Here is a 21,232-nt window from a genome sequence, read left to right as displayed (position 1 = left end):
TGAGTCATCTCTCTGGCTCCCTTGATTTCTATTTTCAAGTCTCTTGGAGATAGCCTCGGAAATGGTAATCGGTCAGAGGTCACCACCAGACCAGTCCAGGAGGAGGGGAAGGTGGGACACACGATGCATTTGAACCATGCAGCAACCAATGGTGGGTGCAAAGGTATGAGAAAGTCATGTAAACTCCTGCTGCCCTGTCCTCCGTTGGCTGGGACGGTAGGCATGTAACACTATGCCTAGGGTAAGTGGTACCAGGCATGGAACCTGGAGCTCCATGCGTGCTAGGCAAACACTCTACAGGAACAGATCTAGCCTTGTTTTTTGTTCTGTTTTTGTTTTTTAGCTAAATGAGACAGAGTTTTACTATATAGCCCGGCCTGGCCTCGAACTCAGATCTCCTACCTTCAGTTGTGCTGGGATTACAAAGCGATGGACCACACCCAACAAAGGGCTATCAGTACAATCCATAGCTGCTACAGACAGGAAGGGATACCGTTTGGATGGGGATGAATATGAGCATTTTTATGCTCCCTGCTCAATTCTTCTATGCAACTAAAATGACTCTGAAAAAAAATAAGACGGGTTCATTCAAAAGCATCCCTCGGGAGCCCCAACAAGACCATCGTGCACCCCCGATGGCTAAAGTGAAATCAAGCAAGAGCAGGCGTGGGAGAGACCAGGAGCAGGAATTCTCCTTTGGCTGCTGGCGGAAAGCTGGAAGTTCAGCAGGAGCAGGAGCCAAGCATATGCCCAGGGAAGCGTGCAGGCGTGTGCAAGTGCGTGCGTGCGTGCGTGCGTGCGTGCGTGCGTGCGTGCGTGCGTGCGTGCGTGCGTGCGTGCGCCCACGAAAGCCCATGCTGTGCGCGACACCTGACTATGGTGTTTCAGGCTCCAATAAGGAAACAACCCTGATCCTACAATGTGTGAAAGGAGAGAACAGGCTGTACCTGTTGCAGGCGGCGGGGATGGCGCTGAGGTGACGCAACACGTACGCTGTGGTATTCTCTTTATAAGAAGCATAAAAGCTGTGGCCCGGCAGGTGACGCTAGATGTGGCAGAGAGGGTCTTTTCCCAGGAGAGGAGCTAGGGAGGAGGCAGGGAGTGGAAGTCAGCTCATCATGGGAGCTGGGGAATTCTTTTTTTTTTTTTAAGTTTATTTATTTTATTTATATGAATGCTCCATCTCCATGTACACCTGCATGCATGCCAGAAGAGGGCACCAGATCTCACTATAGATGGTTGTGAGCCACCATGTGGTTGCTGGAATTGAACTCAGGTCCTCGGGAAGAGCAGGCAGTGCTCTTAACTGCTGAGCCATCTCTCCAGCCTCCCCACCCCCACCTGAGCTGGGGGATTCTTAGGGAGCTGAAGGTTTTTTCACATTTATGTATTTGTCATGGGCAGGGCAAGGGGGGAGGAGCCTGGGTGCCATGGACAACTTTTGGTAGTCGGTCCTCTGTTTCCACTATGTCAGTTCCAGAGCTTGAACTCGGATGGCCATCAGGTGAGGCAGCAAGGGCCTCTGCCCGTCAAGCAATCTCGCTGGCTTGAATTAAACATCTCGGTGATGTTTCTGCAATGCACGAGGACCTGGGGAGATAACTTGGCCAGTGCAGTGCGTGCCACCCAAGTGTGAGGAGCCGAGTTCAATCCACTAAATCCAAGAGGTATGGACTGGTGACCACAGAGCTGGGGAGGCAGAGACAGGCACATCCCCAAGGCTCTTTAGATTAGGTACTACAGACTCATGTGACCAGTATCAGGCCAGTGAGAGTCTCTGTCTCAAAATGATTCATGTGGATGGCACTTTGACCTCCACACCTGTGCATGTGTACCCGTCATCACACGCATCGCACACATGCACATATACACAAAAATTATTTTATAAAATAGAAGTAAAGGTGGGAGAGATAGGGTTGATTAGTAAAGTGCTTGCTACTGAAATATGCCACGTGAGTTGGCAATTTCTGTACTCAGGTAAAATGGGGCACAGTGATGCATGACTGTAACCTCAGCTTTGGGGGCGGCTGAGATATTTAGATACCTAGAGACCACTGCTTGACCAACCTAGCTGAGTCTGTGTCCAGGGAAATCTCTGATTCATTGTTCACAAATCCTCTCTGTAAAGGCTCACAGGGGTATATCGCCATCACAAATGTCCTGGCCTAAGTCAGGGCACGTGATCGGTTTGTTTCCTCTTCCCGCAGGCCTGTCCTAGCACCCTACCCTCACCTAGATCAGGGGAAAGGGTTGGAGCTCTGCCCCAGCCTTTCCAAGGCACATACGTGTGTTACCAGTTTCCACCTGTGCTTGTGAGAGTCACAACCACCTGGCTGGAGTCATAACTCTTACCCACCTTTGCATCTCTGGCCACACGTTGACATGGCCACAGAGGGGCAGGGAGGAGGAGGAGAGCTCAGAGAAGTGCCTGACTTGGAACAAATCCACCCTCGACCTCCAGGTCGCACTATTTGGGGGGACAAACTTCTGCTGCATCTGGCCAGATGTGGTGATGCCGGCAGCCTGTCTCTACTCTTCCTCAGCCCTTGGCCCACTAGTAGCCCTCAGATGCAGGTGCTGCGACCATTGTGCATTTAAAGATGCACAGAGAGGTTAGGCAAGCTGTCTGAGGTCACACAGCTGGTGATGCAAAGATGAGGCCTGAACACAGGATGGCTGGTTCAGAAGTCAGCCTCAGGACACTGATTTTAGGGTGCATGGGTAGTAGGGGGGGCTGGGACTGGAAAAGGCTTTGAGTGATTGAGTCAGAGTTAGAACGGGAGACTTCCTACAGATGCCCATTTCAACCTGAGTCTGGGGAAGTGATATTAGGCAAAGTAAGCCAGATATGAGAGGACCAATGGCACTCGATTCCACTAGTGAGAGGTTCCCAAGGGGAGTCGGACTCATAGAGAGAAAGCATGAGAACCAGACGATGGGAGACGGGCAGCCATTGTTCAGTGGGGACTGACCTGCCTGGGAGGCTGAGAAAGTTCTAGAAATGGAGAGTGATGGTGGTGTGATGGTTGTACAAACAGTGTGACTGTGTATGGTATCCACCATGGTTCCTATGCAAAAGTGGTGTGTGTGTGTGTGTGTGTGTGTGTGTGTGTATGTGTGTGTGTGTGTGTAAAACCTTAATCAATTAAAAAACGGCGCCTGGCGTGGTGACGCACGCCTTTAACCCCAGCACTTGGGAGGCAGAGGCAGAGGCAGGTGGATCACTGTCAGTTCGAGGCCAGCCTAGTCTACAAAGCGAGACCAGGGCAGCCAAGGCTACACAGAGAAACCCTGTCTCGAAAAACCGAAAAAAAAAATAAAAAAATAAAAAATAAAAAATGGCCCTGTAGCTACCTTAAAGGCACAAAGACACCTAGGCCAAGAGATAACCCCTCAGTTATTTAAGAGCCCATTGTCCAAGAGTAAGGACCTAAACTCGCACTCCCAGGACCCATGTTAAAAAACCAAGTGTGGTACGGCATGAATCCCAACTCCGTGGAGGCAGAGACAAGTGGCTCTCTGTGCCTTCTGGCCAGCTGGCCTAAGCAAACCAGCAAGCTTCAGGCTGGCGAGAAACTCTGTCTCAAAAACTTAAATAAATAGAAAGTGGACAGTGCCTGAGAAACAACACCTGAGACTGTCCTCTGGCCTCCGAATGTATTCACCTGCCGGTACACACACACACACACACACATACACACACACATATAAACACACACACACACACACACACACACACACACACACACACACACACGAGAGAGAGGTCAGAGCAGTTTGATCACCATTCATTCGTTCATTCATTCATTCACCTAACAAGTTCTCTGCTCCCAGCATGTGAGAGGAGACAGGTAGAGCCTTGAGGGGAAGACTGGGGAGAAAGAGGACCCTGGGGGATGGGGTGAAGGGTGAGAAAAGCAACAGGCAAAACCATCCTAGATACAGGGAGCACCCTAAAACAGGATGTGTGGGGATCCCACGCTAGAGGCGGGACTCCTGAACAGGAAGTCAAGAGAAGACCAGCTGAGACGTCAATAATAGGGACCAGCTGGTACATGGATCCGAGAAGTGTCCGCAGCAGGCAGAGGGCAGCTGCAAAGACCTAGGGCAGGAAAACACTGGGCGTACAGGAGTGGGAACCAGGAAGGCTGGCACGGTTGTGGGCTAGCTGAGGCTGACAGGGGCCTGGCAGGGAAGGAACGCATGCGCATCAGCCAGGCCCGTCGGACTCTTGAGAATTTACCTCTGTTTAGTGAAGTTGCAGGTCCTCTGCCTCCTCCCCTACCTTTGCGGGACCCAGTGGTGGCCATGTCTCAGGCTGCCCTTGTTCTGGTTAATTCATCTTCTGGAATCCTTTGAACCTGGCACACACTGGAATTTCTCTTCTCGGAATAGAAGGAAAATGGCTGTCCAAGAGGGCATGGACCTTGCTGGACATAGTTCCTAAGCTGTGAACAGCTCAGGCCTTTGGACCTTGGTACCTAGTCATGTGGCCAATACAAGCCAGTAAGACAGAGTCATTTTTCAGCAGAGGACACCACCACTGTGGCCCACCACTGTCCTGTTAAGGGTAAGGCTAGGGAACTTTGGTTATCCGTGCACAGCAGGCTGCCTGCCGCAGTGCCTCCAGATGAGCTGCATGGAGCCGAGTTTTGGCTTGGGACCATTTTCCAGGTGAGCATGATGGCCAAGGGACATAAGAGAGCCAGTGGTGCACAGAGCACGGGACTACTGGGAGTCCTAGTCTGGAGTGGGGCCAAGGGGTGGGACCCCGAGGAGCCTTGAAGGAAGTGGCTGGTGTTAGTTCGCAAGACAGCTCCTCAGATTTCACATTTCTAAGATAGCCTAGGGGCCACCTGAGGATGATGGGGGGGGGGTTCCCAATTCCTCTGTGGAGTGGCCATCCTTGGGCGGGCTGGAGCTGGCCCAGCCTGGGGCCTCTCTCACCTCATGCATACCAGCCCATGGTGCATCTGACTTCTGATGGGTGCAGCAGGCCAGCTGGCCCTAGGACACAACCCCTGTTGGTTTCCAGCTGTGACAATCTGACCTACTGCCATCACAAGTGAGGACAGGTTTCCGGGGGAGCTCCTGCTGGAGGTTCGCTGATCTCATTGCAATGGAATGTGTGCTTGTCTGCAGGGCACAGCTCTCTCAGCTCTCGGGTTGAGGACAGGACAGCTGGGACCATGCCATGTAGCACAGCTCTGCACCCAGCCTGTGCCCTCCAGGGTGGTGAGGAGCCACCTCCAGCTTCACCTGACTGAGGCAAAGGGCCTCCCATTCTGTGCCCTAGGGTACCCTAGGCCCAGCCAGGCTTGAACTGAGCATGTGTGCTTTTCCAGTGCCGGGTAGGGCACCAAGCTCAGAGAATGATCTGGCGGGGGGGTAACAAAAAGGAGGTTCTGACCCCTGCTTGTGCCCCTTGGAACTCACTTGCCATAGATACCTTCACCTTGAGGGTTGGCAGCCCAGGCTTCTAGCATCATATTCTAGTTGTGGTAAAGGTAGAGTTAGCCCCATGGGTAGATTTGGGGATGCGGTCGTCCGGTGTCTGTAAATAAAGGTCCCTACTGAGGCAGGGTTACTGAGGCCATGCATACCAACTATCCTGCACCAGGGTCCATGGGCACTATGGATAAAAGGGATGCTCATGAGTCTGAGCTCATAGAACATGCCAACCAGCAAGAGAGAAAAACGAGGTTCAAAGTCTTGCAGTTGAAACCATGAAGAGCTTGCAACTACGTCTGTGGCGCCCAAGAGGGCACATGACGTCTGCGGACTAGAACAGAGCTGAGGAAGAGAAGCGAGCGCCTGACGGAGGCCTGCAGGGGCTGGGAAATACTGATGAGCAGACAGAGCCCCAGGCCTCAGGCTGGCATCCTTGCCAGTGTCTGTTGGACAGATAGCTTCTCTGCCATACCTGTCCATCACCACACCTTCCCCACCCATGGCAGAGCCTGTGTGAGGACAGCCAGGCTTCAGTGAAGATGAACGGTAAAGCCACCAGCCCTGGGGGAAGAGCAGGCAGGGTTAAGCCACAGGTGATGTCCCTACAAGCAGGCTTGAAAAGTGATGCCCAGTGGCACCGACAGACAGAATTTTCATCTTGTCCCCGTGACACACATAAATAATCCTAGGAATAGATGAGAATATAACACCAGGGCCCAAGCTGAGTCTGTATACTAAGGACAGAGCCTAGGACCTCACATACTCTAGTGCCATGTCATACCTCCGAGTCTCTCGTTGGGAGGTTCTAGACAGGTGCTCTACCACTGAGTCACACCTCCGAGTCTCTCACTGGGGGATTCTAGGCAGGGGCTCTACCACTGAGCCACACCCCAGCCCCTCACTGGGGGATTCCAGGCAGGGCTCTACCACTGAGCCACACCTCCAGCCCCTCACTGGGGGATTCTAGGCAGGGGCTCTACCACTGAGCCACACCCCAGCCCCTCACTGGGGGATTCTAGGCAGGTGCTCTACCACTGAGCCACACCCCAGCCCCTCACTGGGGAATTCTAGGCAGGGGCTCTACCACTGAGTCACACCTCAACCCCTCACTGAGGAATTCTAGGCAGGGGCTCTACCACAGCCACAGCCCCTCGCTGAGAAATTCTAAGCAAGTGTTCTACACTGAGCTACGTTCTTTAGCCTATTTTTGTTTGCTTGTTTGTCTGTTCTGTTTTAATGTGTATGCATATGTTTGTGTTGAGATATGCATGCATATAGAGGCCAGAGAACAACCTTGGGTGTCATTCCTTCCGTTCCATACACCTTGTTTTTTGAGACATGGTTTCTAATTGGCCTGGAACTCACCAACTAGTCTAGTCTGGGTGGTCTCTAGGGATCTACCTGCCTCTTCCTCCTGGGCATTAAAATGGCAAGTCTGTGCAATGATGCTCGTCTCGTATGTGGGGGCTGGGGATCTAACCTGAGTCCTCGCTTTTGCATAACAAGCTCTTTGCCTACTGAGCTATCTCCCTCAGCCTGCTTTTATGCTTTTGTGGATATATGTGTTTGTGTTAACATGTGTGTAGGTACATGCATATGTAGGCACATATGCACGTGTGTTCGTACACTTGTGGAATACAGAGGTTGATACAGAGGATGAATGTTTGCTGTTTTTCTTGATTGCTCCCCACTTTACTTATTGGTAGAGTGTTTCTCACTGAACCTGGGGATCATCAATTTAGAGAGTATAGCTAGCCAGCTTGCCCCAGGGCTACCTGTCTCTCCCTCGTGGGCACTGGGCTTATAGGTGGGATGCCATGCCTTCGTAGCTTTTTATATAAGTACTGGGGGTCCAATATCTGCCCCTCAAACTCGTGCAGCAAGGGGTTCAGCCCCCGAGCCACCTCCTGTTTTTATACGATCTCCTTCTGTGGTACAGGCTGGCCTTGAACTTACTCTGTACTGGCTCCTCTCCACATATCTGAACTGACTCACTCCACAGTTGTAGCAGTGGGCGTGAGTGTGCCGGAATTGACGCAGGGAGGGATCAGCTTAAATCCTAGCACCTTCCCACAAACAGCTCTGGCGGAGTGGAGCCATGTCCGACGGGCTCCATGTGTAAAGTATAGAACTGATCAGCGTGACTTATAACGCAGGCCCCATACAGTCCTGGCGACAGAGCAGTCAGCCCACGCTCACACGGGCCATACTACGCTGCCTACCCAGAATCCCCTAGGGCCAAGGCTCTTCATGCTGTGCAGCTGAGCCCACGCCTCCTTTCTGCAGACAACCACGAAACAACACTAACGGTGTCCTCCCGATTGTATCCTCTGATATGTGGGGCTCTGGGTTGCTTCCGGTTTGAGACTAATCCAGCTAAGCTCGCTGCGAACATTTGTGCACAAGTCTTATATGAATGTATGTTTTCATCTCTCTTGGGTGAATGCCTGGGAGAGAAACAGCTGGCCCTAGCAGTTGGGGATGTTTAGCTTCTGAGAAATTGCCAAAACGTTTCCCAAAGTGTCTCTTGTTGTTTTTTTGTTTTGTGTATTTTTTGTTTATTTTTTGTGTGGGTTTTTTTTGTTTGTTTTTTGTGGTTTTTTTGTTTTTTGTTGTTATTCTCTCTTTTTAACATTCCTGTCAGCCACAGCGAAGTGCACTGGCTTTTTCACATTGTCCACTTGGGATGGGCAGGATCCCAGTTGTAACCACTCCAGCAAGCGTGTGCTGGACTTTATTTTGCTCCAGTTATTTCCCCAGAAGCTAAGGCAGCTGAGCGACTTCTTGTGTGCTGATTTGTCACCTCTACATGTTTCGCATCTTTCTTACTAGTTTTTTTTTTTCCTGATGCTTTCATCACTGAGTTTTCAGAGACTCTAGGCATACTCCAGGAGTGAGTCCTTTATCCAATAAGCTGGTTGCAAGGATTTGCTCCAGGTTGTGACTTGTTTGTTTGTTTGTTTTGTTGTTGTTGTTCTCTTAGCAAGGTCATCAGAAAAATAAAAGCACCGCTTTTGAAGAAGTCACTGTATTGATTTTTATTTCTATGGGTTCTGGTTGTGGTGTCATACCTAAAAAAAAAAATCTTTGCCAAACCTGAAGTCACAAAGATTTTCCTTCTTGTCGTCTTCCACGAGAGCGTAGTGTGTGTGTGTGTGTGTGTGTGTGTGTGTGTGTGTGTGTGTGTGTGTGTGCGCGCCTGCACGTGCGTGCACACATGTACAGAGACCAGAGGTCAGCATTAACATTTCTCAGACACTTTCTACTTTGTGCTCTGATATGGAGTCTCTTAATGAAGTTGGAGTTTCCTTGTTTGTCTGGATCGGCTGGCTCATGAGCTGTACGCATCCCCTGTCTCTGCCCTGGTGGCGCAATGACAACAGTGTGTCTCGGCACCTGGCTTCTATATGGGTGCCAGGGGTACTCATGCTCTCGTGACAAGCACTTTACTGGCTGGGCCATCTCCACAGCCTCTTCTGAAAGGTTCCAAGGTACAAATTTTACACTTAAGCCTGTAATCTGCTTTGAATTTTTTTTTTTTTTTGTCTATGGTGTAACCGATGGATCAAAATGTAGCTAAAAGGAAGACAAATTAGTAGAGCTGGATGACAGAAATAGAGATAGAAATCAGATGCTGAGTAAAGTGCTTGCTGGGCAAGCCTGAGGACCCGAGTTCAGATCCCCAGCACCCGTGTAAAAAGCCAAAAACTAGAGAGGCAGAGGAGGGAGGTTCCATGAAGTTTAATGGCCGGCCAGCTTAGCCAAATCAGTAGGCTCTTCGTTCAGTGAAACCTTGTCTGAAAAACAAGGTAAAAGACAATTGAGATAGACGTTCAATGTTGATCTCTCTCTCTCTTTCTCTCACACACTCTCTCTCTCTCACTCACTCTCTCACACACACATACACACACAGGGACATATGAACATATATATATATATATAAAATAGATGGTCCATAGGTATAAAGTGATGACAGGTTATGATAAATATAGAAATGATAGATGACAAATGGGTACATAGATCTTAAGTAGATGAGAGAGTTTATATACAGCTACAGAGGATGATAGACAATTCCTCACAGCATGACCTTTATCCTTTCTCAATACTTAGCCATCCACATGTGTGTGTTTGTATCTAACTTGACCTTGACACGCTCTCCTGATTGCTAGAGCTTTGTAACAGCCATTGGCATCCTGCTTTATTAGTCTGCCAACTTCGCTGTTTTTTTTTTTTTAAGTTATTTGAGCTCTTCCAGGTCCTTTGCAATTTCACATGAACTTAGGGAGGTCTTTATTTCAGGTACAATGCCTTTAATAGTTACTAAGCTACCTGGACCATCTTTCGAGAAAGCGTCTCTCTGTATAGCCTTGGCTGTCCTGGACTCACTTTGTAGACCAGACTGGCCTCACACCCACGGTAATACGCCTGCCTCTGCCTCCTGAGTGCTGGGATTAAAGGTGTGCGCCACTATGCCCAGCTTCTCTCTCTCTCTCTCTCTCTCTCTCTCTCTCTCTCTCTCTCTCTCTCTCTCTCTCTCTTATGTATACAATGTTCTGCCTGCATGTGCACCTGTACACCAGAAGAGGGCACCAGATCTCATCATAGATGGTTGTGAGCCACCATGTGGTTGCCGGGAATTGAACTCAGGACCTCTGGAATAGCAGCTAGTGCTCTTAACCCCTGAGCCATCCCTCTAGCCCTGTATTGTTGTTCTTGCCATCTCTTTAATCTCTAGAGTCGGTGGTAATGTCTCTTCTCTCCTAAGTTCTTTGTCACTTTGTTGTTGTTTTGTATGGCTGGTGTGTGTGTGTGTGTGTGTGTGTGTGTGTGTGTGTGTGTGTATGGGTGCGTGATGCATTTTGGTGAATTTAGTTCTTGTTTTGTCAAGACAAGATCTCACTGTGAGGCTCTGGCTGGTCTGGAACTTGCAATATAGACCAGTCTCACCTTGAACTCACAGAGATCCCTCTGCCTCTTTCTCCCTAGTGCTGGAGATAAAGGTGCATGCCACCACACCCAGAAAACAGTTTACCATGGTACTTATAGGCTTAGGGTTTTATTTTTTTCAAGATTTATTTTAATGTGTATGGGTGTTTTGTCCACAGGCGTTTTTGGGGGGAGGTTAGTTTTTCAAGACAGGGTTTCTCTGTGTAGACTTGGCTGTCCTAGACTTGCTTTGTAGACCAGGCCAGCCTCGAACTCATAGTAATCCACCTGCCTCTGCTTCCTGAGTGCTGGGATTAAAGGTGTGCACCACCACGGCCGGCTTGTCCACAGGTTTGTATGTACCACGTGTGTTACTGGTACCCACAGGGGCCAAAAGAGGCTGTCAAATTCCCCAGCTGTGAGCTACCTAAGTGGATGATTGGAATCGAACCTGAGTCCTTTTCAAGAAGATTGGCAGGATGTGCTCAGTCCTGACATGGCTTGATGTCCCAGGGTTGTTTTATTTTGTTTCCTGTTGCTTATTCCCTTCTGCTCCCTTCCCCTGTGACCCTGAGCCTTAGGTGCAGAAGTTAGAACTGTAGATGTATTCCCTGTGGATGCTTGGCTTTTATATGCAGAACCCAGAGTAGACGTTTTTCTCACAGAAACCACCTACAAAGACTTTGAAGAAGAAAAAAAAAAGCCTGTGAGCCTTTTCCAAACTGAAGTTGATGTCTAAAATATATTTAATTTTTCTAAGTCTAAGATAATGACTTATTCCTTGTAGCAATATGTAATCTATTCAGTGTAACAAGGTCAAATAAGATGAGACTGTGTAGTGACTTGAAGAAGAATGGCCCTCACAGGCTCATATAGCTGAATGCTGGGTCGCCAGGGCCTGGGCTACTTGAGAGGGATTAGGAAGTATAGCCTTGTTGGAGGAAGTGCGTCATTGGGGGGGGGTGGGCCTTGTTGGAGGAAGTGCGTCATGGGGGTGCGCCTTGTTGGAGGAAGTGCATCATTGGGGGTGGGCCTTGTCAGAGGAAGTGCGTCACTGGGGGTGGGGTTCAAAAGCCAAAGCCAGTCCTAGTGTCTGTCTCTTCCTACTGCCTGCAGATCCGGATGTAGAAATCTCAGCAACACCTCTAGAATCGTATCTGCCTGCAGGCCACCATGCTTCCTGACATGATAACAATAGACTAAACCTCCTAAACTGTAAGCCAGTCCTCAGTTAAATGCTTTCCTCTATAAGAGTTACTGTGGTCGTGGTGCCTCTTCACAGCAATAGAACACTAAGACAGAGCTGGGCACAGTTTGAACCAAAACTCTGTCACACAATTCACTGGCCTTAACCATCTTTTGGTGACTAACGTACAATGTTTTTTGAACACTTATATACAAAATGACTTCAGTGAGTGCTGTTATTGTTGTTGTTGTTGTTATTGTTATTATTATTATTATTATTATTATTATTATTATTATTATTATTATTATTATTATTATAGTCTAAAGAGCCAAGAAAAACAGGAGTTGTTGTTGTTATTATTATTATTATTATTATTATTATTATAGTCTAAAGAGCCAAGAGGAGTCAGGAACTATCTCAAGAGAAAGCAGAGCTTCCTGCTCTGGCTTGCTCAGGATGTACACAAGGTCTGGTACACACAAGGCCTTACAGAGAGTGAGCAAGGCAGGCTGCAGGTAGCTGAGAGTAGCCTTGTCATGCTGTGACTATACAGTAAGGGTGACAATAAGCTTCGGAGCTGACACACATGAAAATAGTAGTAATCACAGAAGAAAGAGCATGGCCCATTAAACTACATACCTGTCACATAGCTGCCACAAAATACCTGACAGAACAACCTAATAGAGAAAATTTTGTTTTTGGCTCACAGTCTGAGGGTACACAGTCCATCATGGTGGAGAAGGCAAGGTGGCAGGGGCGTGAGGCAGATGGTCACATGGCATCTGCAGTCAGGAAGCAGAGAAAGACAAATGCTTCTGCTCAGCCCAATTTCTACTTTGTGTTCAGTTCAGGATCTTAGCCCAACATATGTTGCTACCTACATTCAGGTTGGCTATTCCAGCTTCAATTAGCCCAACTCTCCCACAGACATGCCCAGGGGTTTGTTTCCATGGTGATCCCAAATCCTGCCAGGTTGACTGGCAATCAAAGATTAGCTATCATAGCCACCACCCGCTGGCGTCCATGGCTAAGGCACTATCTGGCACACGAGATCTGCAGTTCTCATGGTCTGATTTCCAGGCTCCCAGAATACAGAACTCTCACTAGCCACACGTATCCACACGTGTGTAAACATATGCCTGTCTATGGAGGGGCTGGTACAGACTGGAGAGTTCTATCTCTGATCTCTTGCCCTCCATGGTTTAATCACATGAATAAAGCTCCAGATCATTCAGTCATCACCTATGGAAAATGGACATTGGACAAAACACCAACATATTTCTCATTTAAAGTGACCTTTAATTTTTTTTCTTCTCTTCCATTATGGAAATTAAATCCTCATGGATGCTAGGCAACTCTACTATTACACCGTACACCCAGCCTCTACCAAGGGACTCTGGGTAGGTGACCTACCACTGAGCCACACCCCAGCCCCTCACTGGGGATTCTAGGCAGGGGCTCTACCACTGAGCCACACCCCAGCCCCTCACTGGGGATTCTAGGCAGGGGCTCTACCACTGAGACACACTGCAGCCCCTCACTGGGGGATTCTAGGCAAGGGCTCTACCACTGAGCCACACCCCAGCCCCTCACTGGGGGATTCTAGGCAGGGGCTCTACCACTGAGCCACAGCCCAGCCCCTCACTGGGGGATTCTAGGCAGGTGCTCTACCACTGAGCCACACCCCAGCCCCTCACTGGGGGATTCTAGGCAGGGGCTCTACCACTGAGCCACACTCCAGCCCCTCACTGGGGGATTCTAGGCAAGTGCTCTACCACTGAGCCACACCCCAGCCCCTCACTGGGGGATTCTAGGCAGGGGCTCTACCACTGAGTCACACCCCAGCCCCTCACTGTGGGATTCTACACAGGTGCTATACTGCTAAGCCATAACTACAGTCATCTTTTCACTTTTGTTTTGTTTTGTTTTGCTTTGTTTTTTGAGACAGTGTCTAGTCTCTCCGTTACCTAAGTTGCCCTCAAACTCACTCTCTGGTCCTGGCAGGCTTTAACTTACAATCCTTCTGTTTCAGTAGCCTGAGGAATTGGACCACAGGCCTGTCCCAACAGGCCTGGCTTTGTCTGCGAATTTCATTTTCACTCTTATTTGTTCATCTTGGTGTTTTTCCTGGCTGAAGATCCTAAACTCTTTCTAATAACATTGCTAACACTTCTTGTAAAAAAAAATAATAATAATAATAATATTGGTAGCATGGGAATGTATGTAGCGTGGAGTAGAGGCCTCTTGCAGGAGACGCACATGGTCAGGTATGTATTACATGTGGGTGTGCTTACAGGATCTCCATATACAAGGCCTACAACAGCCCAGGGTGGGTTTGATGACACTGAGCCAACGCAGAAGCCACCATCTGCGTTGTCTCCAGACCTCTCCATGAAATGCAGTTCTCAAAGAGCAAAGTCACCAACCAGGGGTTGGATATGCAGGATCAAGGCCAGGACAGTGGCCGTGAGGATGGAGCCTGGGGTATCCACACTGCCCGGAAACTTCTAGAAGCGTCCATCTTCTTGACTACAGGTGAGTCGACCTAGAGGCCTCCGTGTACAGAGTCAAACCCAGAGGATTAATGGTTCATGGGACATGCACAGGCTTAACTGATTTTGGTTAAAATCTCTGCCCTTTAAAGTATTAACAGCAGTGGGGGCTGGAGAGATGGCTCAGTGGTTAAGAGCACTGTCTGCTCTTCCAGAGGTCCTGAGTTCAATTCCCAGCAACCACATGGTGGCTCACAGCCATCTATAATGAGATCTGGTGCTCTCTTCTGATGTACATGCAAGCAGAACACTGTATATGTAATAAATAAATCTTTAAAAAAAAAAGTATTAACAGCAGTAACGCAGAGGAAATCAGCGACAGCACACGGAATGGGGATGCTCCCGTAACACCCAAAGATGACAGAAAGAGGGAAGGGGTGGGAGGGGACTCAGCGTCATCACCTGACTGATGACATGCCAGCCAGAAGCCTGTTCACACGTGGGGCCCAGGAACCAATGTCCTGGTTAAACTGAACAGTACCACAAGGCTGAACTGACTGGAAATCCCTGTCTTGTTGGGGCATCAAGTATAGCTGGATCCAGGAACCTACAGCGGCTGTCAATGTTGACACCCTCAAGCCTAGCAGTTTCTCTAGCGTCGGTCAGCAGTTACGATGACGTAGGGTACCTACTACACATGTTTGGTTGTCTACGTTAACAGGAAGACCACAGCTATGGCCCGGCTCCCATCTCTACGATGATACAGGCGGCGGCAAAACGTACTGAATCTGGGGCCCGGCAAGAAGGTGAAGCAGGTAAAGGCCTTTGCTACCAACGCTGAGGGCCTGAGGTCAATCCCTGGGAACCACGTGACAGAAGGAGGCGAGAACGGACTCTTACAAGTTGTCCTCTGACCTTCTCCATGCGTGGTGTGGCACACCTGCCCTAAAATTAACTAATTAATGTACCAAGATTGTTTTGTCTCTATTAGTTGGTGTCTTTCACTGGGTGTAGAAAATTATGAATAATTAGTTTCTTCTCTCTCTCCCCCTCCCCCGCTCCTGTCCTTTTTTTTTTTTTTTTTTTTTTTTTTTCTTTTTTTTCTTTTTTTTTTTTTTTTTTTTCCTGTTTTTCAAGCATACGAGATAGCAGTCCTTCATGGTAGTTTGATGCCTACCAGGGGTCGGATGAAGCTCCCCCATCTCTCCCCTTCCTCATCTCCCTCCCTAAAGCCAGGATTCATGCAGGGCAGACAGATGAATTCTGACCCGTGTGACCGGAAGAAAGAGCTTTTCTGTGCCTGTTGTCTACCTCCGTGGAAGACTGGTGACTGGACAGCCCCACACCCCTGGCTGAGGCCACTCACTATGAGCCGGTGGATGCTGGGGCCTGCAGCAGAGACCAGGACTGGCTGGTGAGCCCTGCCCTCCAAAGCCTCGGGCCCCCCTCGGCTGTTTCAGAAACATGATGGCAGAAAGACAACACCACTCAGGGCCCTGAGGAGGCCCCTGTGCCCTGCCCCCCAAAGAGGGAGATGGACTACACTAAGCTTCCAGAGACCCAGTTGCTTCATGAACCAAATGGCACACACAGTACGTATTAGTGATAGTCTCCACCATCACCTATAGCCTTAAATCGCCTTGTGAGGTCACTTTGAATCAGACTGTGGAGCTAGGCCTCCTATTATCCCAGTTAACAGGAGATTGAGACAGGAAGGTCACAAGGTCAAAGGCAGCTTGAGTACAGAGCAACTGCAAGGAAAGCCTGACAACTTAATGAAAGTCTGACACAAAATAAAAAAAGAAGCCCGAGGATATAACTCAGTGGTAGAGCACCTGCCTAGAATCCCCCAGTGAGGGGCTAGGGTGTGGCTCAGTGGTAGAGCCCCTGCCTAGAATCCCCCAGTGAGGGGCTGGGGTGTGGCTCAGTGGTAGAGCACCTGCCTAGAATCCCCCAGTGAGGGGCTGGGGTGTGGCTCAGTGGTAGAGCACCTGCCTAGAATCCCCCAGTGAGGGGCTGGGGTGTGGCTCAGTGGTAGAGCACCTGCCTAGAATCCCCCAGTGAGGGGCTGGGTATGGCTCAGTGGTAGAGCCCCTGCCTAGAATCCCCCAGTGAGGGGCTGCGGTGTGGCTCAGTGGTAGAGCACCTGCCTAGAATCCCCCAGTGAGGGGCTGGGGTGTGGCTCAGTGGTAGAGCACCTGCCTAGAATCCCCCAGTGAGGGGCTGGGTGTGGCTCAGTGGTAGAGCACCTGCCTAGAATCCCCCAGTGAGGGGCTGGGGTGTGGCTCAGTGGTAGAGCAACTGCCTAGAATCCCCCAGTGAGGGGTTGGGGTGTGGCTCAGTAGTAGAGCACCTGCCTCAAATCCCCCAGTGAGGGGCTTGAGTGTGGCTCAATGGTAGAGTACCTGCCCAGAAATCCACCAGTGAGTGGCTGGGGTGTGACTCAGTGGTAGAGCCCCTGCCTAGAATCCCTCAGTGAGGGGCTGGGGTGTGGCTCAGTGGCAGAGCACCTGCCTAGAATCCTCCAGTGAGAGGCTGGGGGTGTGGCTCAGTGGTAGAGCACCTGCCTAGAATCCCTCACTGAGGGGCTGGGGATATGGTTCAGCTATAGAGCACCTGCCTAGCCATGTTTTACAGTCAAAAAAGAAAAAAAGAAAAAAAAGAAAAAGAAAAAAGCAACAACAGGAAGCAATATAACTGTCCAGTAACCAAAATAAATAAATAAAAAAAAACAAAAAACAAAAAACAGAAAGCAAAACAACTCAACAACTGCGATATATAACAGGTCAGGCCTCAGCCCGAGGAGGCATCCAGCTGCTGTCCAATACCACCCACAGTGTATCTTAAAACACCATGATGCATGCAGGCAGGAGAACCCACACCCATGTGGGATTCTGCAAGGAACAAAACCAGCTAATCCAGGAGTCATCGGAGCAGTTGTGTGGAAGGGTGGTGACCAGGAAGGGTCACCAGGAGACCTTCAAGTGGCACGTGTGCTCTGCCTGGACAAGTTCTGTCTAATCCTGTTGAGCAGCATCCTTGAGATCTGAGCACTGGCGAATCTAAAGTGGACATGAAGGGAGGCCCTTCAGGTCTCGTGAAATTAATCAGGATGTCAGGAGCTGGGAGGCAGCACCCTTTGTGGGAGGCTTCAGGCAGGGGCCCTCCTGGCCGCTGGTCATGTTTTCATTCCTGGCCAAGCTCTGCTTCCCTTAGCAGGCAGGCTTTGTGATAGAAAGTGAGCCGTGTGCTTGGGTCATGTGCCCCGCCATGCTCATGAGATACTTGGGGAAACTTCCCAAAATCAAAATGCAGGCTTTGTCTTTGGCAGGGCGCATCCAAGATCAACTTTATTTTCAGCTGCTGTCCCATGTTCCCGCCTGGAGTCTCATGGCCTCTGTCAATACAACAGAGCCACCACCACCTGAGACTAGCAATTGAGACATCTCCCTGGTAGGTTTTTCAGATAGGGGTGGGAAGGGCCCTAGATTCTAGAGGGAGTGGAGGACTCACTCCACATCTCCAGGGCCCAGCAAGAGCTGAGATCTCTTCCTACCATTGTAGGGTTCTCACTCCCAGTACCGTTCAAGCTCTGTCCCCTTGTCTGTCCCCATTCCTCTATGAAACCCAAACCCAGCATCCTCAAGACTGTCCCCAAGCAGGGCCAGGGCCCAGAACTGTGGAAGCAGATGAGACTGGGGTGGGGGAGCACAGGCAGGAGGGGATGGGCACCAGCTGGTGTTTTGGAAGAGTGGTGCCCCAAGCTCGAGGGATGGTGGGCCAGATGCCAGCCCCTCCCCCACAACCCCTCAGGGCACATATCCCACCCCCACCCCTCCCTCTCCCTCCCACCAGACCACCCTGAATTCACAGACCTGTCTGCAGTCACAGACAGCTGGGGCGTCCTGTCACGTGACTGGCCCTGGGCTGGACCCCCCACACCCAGGAAGAACCGGTGCCCAGGTTTCTGTCTTCTCTTTCCTGGTGGGACCAGAGTTTTCTCCCTATAGTCCTCCCAAGGAGGAGAAGGCCTTGTGGCACAAGCCTGTTTTGAATATCAAGGTTTGCAAAGATTTAAAAAAAAAAAAAAGCGGGCAAGGTATTTTGGAAACACAGAGTGTGCCAACTAATTAAGGGTCTGATTATTAGGAAGCTCTGTCATACAGGGGGAGAGCGGAGGCAGGCAGCCAGTCCCCAGCCACTGCAACAACAGAGAGAGGGGGAGAGAGAGAGAGAGAGAGAGAGAGAGAGAGAGAGAGAGAGAGAGAGAGAGAGAGAGGAAGGGAGAGAGAGGGAGGGAGGGAGTGAGAGAGAGAGAAAAGGGAGTGACAAAGGGAGGGAGAGAGAGGGAGAGAGAGAGAGAAGAAGGGAGGGACAGAGGGAGGAAGGGAGGGAGGGGAGGGGGACAGATAGAGAGAGAGAGAGAGAGAGAGTCCCCTATCAGCAGCTTCATCAAGGAAACAGAAACAGATAGACGGGTTATGCCTCTATATAGCAATGAAAATGATCAATAGCTGGGTGGGGGAACCCCCAAAGGACAGAGAGTATCTGTCAAAGCAGGAGCTGTATCTGGGAAGAGGTCAGTCTCCTGTACAAATCCAGAAGGCCTTGGTTCCACAAGGATGCTACCACTGATCCTGGTGAAGCACAGCCAAGGGGCTGAGGAGATGGTGCAGGAGTGCGGGACCTTCGTTATGCCAGCACGAGGAGCTGAGCTCAAACGAACAGCACCCACGTAGACAGCTGAGCATGAAAGCACAGGTGCCTGTAACTCATGCTCTGTTAGGGGACAGAGACAGCAGGATCCCTGGAGTTGGCTGGCGGCCAGTCTAGCGAAAGAGCTGAACAGGCAGGATGACTGAAAGATGTGAGAATGACCACACCCAAAATTACATTATGAGGGAAATGTTCATCAGAACCACAGTGACCTTGAGGGCACAGGCCTGCCTGTCATTCCAGCTATTGAGAGGCCAAGGCAGGAAGATGCCAAGCACAAGGCCAGTCTGGGCTATACAGTGAACAGAAGGCCAGCCTAGGAAACTTAATGGGACCTTGTTTAAAAACAAAAAGAAAAAAGGGAGCTAGGAATATAACATGATAGTAGACTGCCTGCCTGGAATCCCCCAGTGAGGGGCTGGGGTGTGGCTCAGTGGTAGAGCACCTGCCTAGAATCCCCCAAGGAGGGGCTGGGGTATGGCTCAGTGGTAGAGCCCCTGCCTAGAATCCCCCAGTGAGGGGCTGGGGTGTGGCTCAGTGGTAGAACACCTGCCTAGAATCCCCAGTGAGGGGCTGGGGTGTGGATCAGTGGTAGAGCCCCTGCCTAGAATCCCCCAGTGAGGGGCCAGGGTGTGGCTCAGTGGTAGAGCCCCTGCCTAGAATCCCCCAGTGAGGGGCTGGGCTGTGTTTCAGTGGTAGAGCACCTGCCTAGAATCCCCCAGTGAAGGGCTGGGGTGTGGCTCAGTGGTAGAGCCCCTGCCTAGAATCCCCTAATGAGAGGCTGGGGTGTGGCTCAGTGGTAGAGCACCTGCCTAGAATCTCCCAGTAAGGGGCTGGGGTGTGGCTCAATGGTAGAACACCTGCCTAGAATCCCCCAGTGAGGGGCTGGGGCGTGGCTCAGTGGTAGAACCCCTGCCTAGAATCCTCCAGTGAGGGGCTGGGTGTGGCTCAGTGGTAGTGCACCTTCCTAGAATCCCCCAGTGAGGGACTGGGGTCATGGCTGAATGCACAAGACCTTGGTTCTATTCTCAGTGTTGAGAAAAAAAAAATAGCTGGACCCCCAGCTAAATTCAGGGAAGGGACTTGAGATTGGCAGATCCCTAGAGTTCACTGGCTAGCTAGCTTACAAATTAGTGAGCTCTAGATTTAGTTGGAGATTCTGTCTGAAAAAATGTAGAGAGGCATGGAGAAAGACATTCAACATGGGCCTTGACCTACTTACATAAACACACACACACCTGCACATACACACATAAGATATGAACACATAGATATACACAGCAGCATACACACATACATACACACACATCTGTGCACACACCTAAGACATACACACAGACACACAGTAGTAGCATACATATACACACACGTATACATATGCCATACACACATACATCTTTACAGACACATGCATATACACATACATGCACACACACAAAAGTGTACATACATACATACATACATACATACATACATACATACATACATACACATACATCTGGGCAGACACACATACCTGCATACATAGTCATCTGTGCATGCACATAAGACACATACACATAGACACACCTGCACACAAACATGCATGTGCATATGAGAGAGAGAGAGAGAGAGAGAGAGAGAGAGAGAGAGAGAGAGAGAGAGAGAGAGGGAGAGAGAGGAGAGAGAGAGAGAGATGGGGCTTAGCAATGAAGAACTTAAACATCCAAGAACCCTAGGACTGCCACTTGGGGCCCCAGTGGTGAGGTCACGGGTGCCAGAGCTAAGTCCTGACCTAGGAAAGAGGGGTGGGAGCTAAGGAGAGGGCAGTAGGCCCTATGATAGGGGACCAGCAGATGGCCCTTCTAGTGACTAGAGGGTCCCAGGAGCTTTTCTTTACCTAAGGCCCAGGGCATCACCTGGCCCAAGCTCCCTTTGCAGTTTAGCTGAACTCTTTGCCCGGAAGGTCTGGTTCTGACTTTGCCCTGTCTCAAGCTGTCCACACCGAAGGGGGATGTCTGGGTTATTAGCCCCCATGCTGGAGTGGGCCTGAGGCTTTAGGGACCAGAGACACCTTTCTTCCTGGGTTAATCGCACTTCAAAGGAGACCCAACTCCTGCAAGGTGGCCTGGCAGGGCAGGAAAGCTCACCTGGGGGAGGGGTGACAGCCTCCTAATCCTCCACTGGGCAATTAGGGGCCAGATTGTATTTCCTGGCCACTCCCCTCTGCTTTCCTGGGGTCTGGAATGCACCCCCAGGCCTTTGAAGACTTCATTAAGGTGTTTCTGTACTGACCACCAGGCAGGGGAGAAGTACCCAGTCCCCAGGCACCCTAGCTAGCAAAGCCTAGGATTAGCCACAGTGCAGCCCAGCTGGCTCCCTTGTTCTTGCTCTGGGTGGCCAAGGAGGGTCTTCCTGAGACCCAGGCCGGGCTTTCCCACCCCATTCCACCACCCCCCTCAGCTTCCCACTCCTGCCCCTC

At 50.3% G+C, this 21,232-nt stretch overlaps 2 long non-coding RNA genes across 2 annotated transcripts; one reads left to right on the top strand and one right to left on the bottom strand.

The window, feature by feature from the left end:
• Nucleotides 1–388: 388 nt before the first annotated feature.
• Nucleotides 389–4,396, bottom strand: LOC311586265. The gene is made up of 3 exons (XR_014775500.1): nt 4,244–4,396; nt 948–1,083; nt 389–563 (listed from the first exon to the last, which is right to left on the bottom strand). It is a non-coding gene; the product is annotated as an uncharacterized lncRNA (long non-coding RNA).
• A 103-nt stretch (nt 4,397–4,499) lies between these two features.
• On the top strand, nt 4,500–18,145 carry LOC311585967. The gene is made up of 5 exons (XR_014775407.1): nt 4,500–4,674; nt 13,860–14,098; nt 15,193–15,469; nt 17,387–17,508; nt 17,911–18,145. It is a non-coding gene; the product is annotated as an uncharacterized lncRNA (long non-coding RNA).
• Nucleotides 18,146–21,232: the final 3,087 nt, after the last annotated feature.

Source organism: Acomys minous (genome assembly GCF_964271855.1).
Source record: "Acomys minous genome assembly, chromosome: 16".
NCBI lineage: Eukaryota > Metazoa > Chordata > Mammalia > Rodentia > Muridae > Acomys > Acomys minous.
The sequence above is the reverse complement of the archived record's forward strand: the minus strand, read 5'-3'. Positions and strand labels throughout refer to the sequence as shown.